The sequence below is a fragment of the Limulus polyphemus genome, unplaced genomic scaffold (assembly GCF_000517525.1).
Source record: "Limulus polyphemus unplaced genomic scaffold, Limulus_polyphemus-2.1.2 Scaffold1288, whole genome shotgun sequence".
In the NCBI taxonomy this organism is placed as follows: Eukaryota; Metazoa; Arthropoda; class Merostomata; order Xiphosura; family Limulidae; genus Limulus; species Limulus polyphemus.
Genome location: NW_013666898.1, coordinates 35667 through 40968, shown reverse-complemented (window position 1 = coordinate 40968; position 5302 = coordinate 35667). Strand labels below are relative to the sequence as shown.

General features: G+C 33.7%; 1 long non-coding RNA gene across 1 annotated transcript in view; it reads right to left on the bottom strand.

Annotated features, from left to right (window-relative positions):
- Positions 1–2343: 2343 nt before the first annotated feature.
- The window catches only part of LOC111086645, a 4522-nt gene continuing 1563 nt past the window's right edge, over positions 2344–5302 (bottom strand). Inside the window, exons 2-3 of the long non-coding RNA XR_002611380.1 lie at positions 4036–4256; positions 2344–2515 (exon numbers count right to left, since the gene is read on the bottom strand). This is a non-coding gene — a long non-coding RNA (uncharacterized LOC111086645). The remainder of the gene's footprint in view (positions 2516–4035; positions 4257–5302) is intronic.

Here is a 5302-nt window from a genome sequence, read left to right as displayed (position 1 = left end):
GGAGATTTTGGTTTGAATTTCACGCAAAGCTACACAAGAGCTATCTGCGCTAGCCGTCCCTAATTTAGCAGTAAAAGACTAGATGGAAGGCAGCTAGTCATCACCACCCACTGCCAACACTTAGGCTACTCTTTTATCAACGAATAGTGGGATTGATCATCATATAATAACGCTTCTACGGCTGAAAGGGTGAGCATGTTTGGTGGGACGAGGATTCAAACCCGCGACCTGCAGATCACGAGTCGAGCATCCTAATCACCTGGCCATTCTAGGCCTCGAGCGAAGTTTTAACCGTTTTGTTATGCGTTAAAATATTCGCTGTTTCGCCAGCTCGGGCATTTTACATCATTACATTAATTCTCCTGTACTTTATACTGGCAATGTTACACTTGAACTTTTGGTATTAGTAGATCGAACTCGGATGATGAGCTCTGATATAGAGCGGGAGGCCTCTCAGGCAGTGATTTGTAGCGGGTATAACTGCAATACAACAATATTTCTACACACCCCTTGTAAAACTGTCATAAACAATATTTTTACATTCTTCTAGTAAAACTGTCATAAACAATATTTTTACATTCTTCTAGTAAAACTGTCATAACAATATTTTTACATTCTTCTAGTAAAACTGTCATAAACAATATTTTTACATTCTTCTAGTAAAACTGTCATAAACAATATTTTTACATTCTTCTAGTAAAACTGCCCTAAAACAATATTTTTACACACCTCTGACTGAAATTCGTAACAGAATAATTAAGTAGAATGTAAAAAAAACTTATTTTTAGTCAACAATAATTTTAATCGCTCTCATTCGGTCTTAAAACATTAATTGCTTCGTCGGCATAAGCGTTTTACTTCAGCAAAATAAGAATTACTTCGTTTTTTAATTAACGTAATTTTTGCATTAAAGTAAGTAAGTTTTTCGAGTTTTTTGGCATGGACACCAGCATATCAAGATGTACAAACTAATATCGAGCAGAATATGATTCTATGATTCAGTTAGTGGGAAAACTTTGAACTTTGTTCTCGGTAGGGTATAGTGTTCTATAGAGTTACTTCAAACTCTACGTTAGTGCAGTAAAAACAAAAGTCTAGAAAGATAAGAGAAAGTTCGGTGAGGTATGATGTTCTATAGAATTACTTTAGATTATTTTGGTAAAAACCAAAGTCTACAAAAAAAGAGAGAACATTCTTTCTCAGTGAGGTATGATGTTCTGTAGAGTCATTTCAAATCTTTAGGTTAGGGTGGTAAAAACCCAAGTCGATAAAAATAGGAGAAAGTTTGGCCTCATTTATTCGCTCTATTATTTTCTTGTAATTTATGAAAATAGTTGAAATTGCTGCAAATTCAAAGGTCATAAAATTGCACGCTAAGTTAAGAGGTGAATTGAATTCTTCAAAACCTGATGTGTTGTTACAGGTATACAGTGAACAGAATTCTTCAAAATCTGGTGGTTGTTACAGGTATAAAGTAAATAGAATTCTTCAAAATCTGGTGGTTGTTACAGGTATAAAGTAAATAGAATTCTTCAAGATCTGGTGGGTTTTACAGGTATAAAGTAAATAGAATTCTTCAAGATCTGGTGGGTTTTTACATGTGTACAGTGAACAGAATCCTTCAATATCTGGTGGGTTGTTACAGACATAAAGTGAACAGAATTCTTTAATATCTGGTGGGTTGATACAGATATACAGTGAACAGAATCCTTCAAGATCTGGTGGGTTTTTCAGGTATATGGTGGATAGAATTCCTCAAGATCTGGTGGGTTGTTACAGACATAAAGTGAACAGAATTATTCAATATCTGGTGGGTTGATACAGGTATACAGTGAACAGAATCCTTTAAGACCTGGTATTCACCATAAACCTGTAAAAACCCAGAATTCTTCAAGATCTTGTTCGTTTTTACAGCTACTGTACACACTCTTCATCATCACGGAGCGGCCGAAAGTTTACAATTGAAAACAGTCTTAGTATTTCAATTAAATAAACAAACCACTACTTTGCTATATATTATTTGACGTTGGTTATCAATAATAACTCTGTATAAATGAAGGATTAAATTTTTCGTTTACACAAACATTTATGATAAAAAAAACAATTGTTTATTTCGGATCGAATTTTAGGTTTATTGAAATAAAACCGAAGGAATAAAAAATGTGAATCCAAGTGTTAACTTTAAACTTTTACTGTATATTTGTTTAGAAGATAGTTATATATTCTTCTTCGTACATACTCGTTACTCTGAAGTGTGTATAAATATTTGTTATTCTAATACTATAAAAAGTTTAAATTAATTTTAAACTTCTAATTTTTTTTATAACGGCGTATCTAAGTAGATTCACTGATTCAGGCATAATTTATTACTGTTATACAAAATCACCATAAGCAACATATCATGCATTTGTTATTCAACTGTACAACAGAATGTAAACTTTGTGCAGATTCTTGTTAAAATAAAAATGAAAGCTTGTGAGGTTTCCTAAAATACTTCTTCTGGTTGTCTTCAAACCTAAAACAAAAAAAGAAAAGAGTTTTCAGATACAATATATACCTAACTTCTTATTTTAGAAATTAGATACTACTTATGTAACTATGATAAACGAGAGTATAAATAAATATCTTTTGTAAACAAGACAGTTAATGAGACAATGATACGTTCTAGAGAAACTGTCAGTAGTATGATACTAAGAACTGATCACATTTTAGCTAGTGTATTTTCTATAAGGTAAACCATGATATGTTCTAGAGAAACTGTCAGTAGTATGATACTAGGAATCGATCATATTTTAATTAGTGTATTTTCTATATGTTTCTTTGTTAAAGCACAAAGCTACGTAACAGGCTGTATGCGCTCCATGGGGAATCAAATTCTAGATCCTATCGTTGTAAGTCCGTAACCCTTTAGCGGGCACTGGATAATGGATCAGTGATGTACATCTGCTTGTTTGTTGTTCATGAGGTAATTAATAGCCTTAGAATTAGTGATTTAATCCTTAGTACAGAACCAGATTACGTAGAACTTTTATTTTGATTCTTAATCCAGAACCAAGCCATGTATAACTTTGTATTTTGATCCTTATTCCAGAACCAAATCATATACAGTTTTGTGTTTTGATCCTTAGTATATAACAAAATTATATAGAAATTGATATTTGATCTTTAATCCAGAACCAAGCCGCGTAGAACTTATGGTTTTGATCCTTATTATAAAACTAAGCCACGAGGGTGATACAAGTACACGTTCTTTTGTCTGCCTCTGTGATTTTATAAGAGTGTGCCATTATTTCATATCAAATGTCTTTCACGTCTACGTTTAGTAGTTTCTATAGAGAGATGGAGTGCGCATGTCATGAAATGCATCTTAACACGTTTTTCAATGACGTAGCAAATTTGGCTTACTGAAACACTTGTCTCAAATATGTGTGTTTATAGAATCGAAACCGGTGAAGTATTTTAATTGTGACGTTTTGCTAACTTGGTTTATAAATATAATTTTTCTCAAACCTGTTCTGTTAACGTGTTTAAACTCAGATTATTCAGTCGACGAGCTCTGATAATTATGGAAAATGTCTTTCAAAACTATGATTGTTTGTTTTTGAAATTCGCGCAAAGCTACTCAAGGTCAACTATTGGGCTACTCATTTACCAACGAATAGTGGGATTGACTGTTACTTTATAACGCCTCAACGGCTGAAAAGCGAGTATATTTGGTGACGGGGATTTCAACCCACAAATTGCGAGTCGAATGCCCTAACCATCAGGCCAAGCTAAGTCAAATATAGTTGAGATGACATTACAATCCAGCGGTTCTCAATCTTTGATTCGAAGACCACTGGTGGTCCGTTGAAGGGTTGCATAATTACGGAAAGAAAGCGATCAAAAAGTTTGAGAATCACTGTTATATATTCTAACTTTTGCTAGAATAACATGTAGCAGAGAATGATAAAGAGTTTATTATTATTAACAATTATGTAGTAAAGTCTCAGAGTTTAATATAATAAAGTAGAGCAAAATGAAATTTGTATTTACGTTGTAAAATGTTGACTGTCGACGAAAGAGACATTGATGCCCACGTTGAACTCTTCTCTGCTGTCCCCATGGATTTTAAGGGCACGTGAAAATCCCGATGCTGGATATATGACGTCATTCACTCGTAAACCAATAAGATTACTGTGTATACTTCCAGAGGGCGAGGTTAAAAGATTAGCACAGACGAGTGCAACAGTTGTAAGAAAGATTAGTAAAAACATCTGAAAATGTAAGACGTAACCAAAATACGGAATGTATCAGTTTTGCGAACTCCAATTCTGAAAATGTCATTCTTTTGAATTACACTGGTACAAAAACAATACTTTAACGGTTTCCTTAACTCAAGGTAGGAGTGAGTCCAGATTAATGATGGAGTACAAGTAGTTAATACAAACACACTATGATGGAGTATAAGTAATTACTACAAACACACTGTGGCGGAGTATAAGTAATTACTACAAACACACTGTGGCGGAGTATAAGTAATTACTACAAACATACTGTGGATACTCCGAAGTAATTACTACAAACACACTGTGGCGGAGTATAAGTAGTTACTACAAACACACTATGATGGAGTATAAGTAATTACTACAAACACACTGTGGTGGAGTATGAGTAGTTACTATAAATACACTGTGATGTAATATAAGTAGTTAGTACAAACACACTGTGGCGGAGTATAAGTAGTTACTACAAACACACTTAGGTGGAGTATAAGTAATTACTACAAACACACTGTGGCGGAGTATGAGTAGTTACTATAAATACACCGTGATGTAATATAAGTAGTTACTACAAACACACTGCGGCGGAGTATAAGTAGTTACTACAAACACACTATGATGGAGTATAAGTAATTACTACAAACACACTGTAGCGGAGTATAAGTAGTTACTACAAACACACTGTGGCGGAGTATAAGTAATTACTACAAACACACTGTGGCGGAGTATAAGTAGTTACTATAAATACACTGTGATGTAATATAAGTAGTTAATACAAACACACTATGATGGAGTATAAGTAATTACTACAAACACACTGTGGCGGAGTATAAGTAATTACTACAAACACACTGTGGCGGAGTATAAGTAGTTACTACAAACACACTGTGATGTAATATAAGTAGTTACTACAAACACACTGTGGCGGAGTATAAGTAGTTACTACAAACACACTATGATGGAGTATAAGTAATTACTACAAACACACTGTGGCGGAGTATGAGTAGTTACTATAAATACACTGTGATGTAATATAAGTA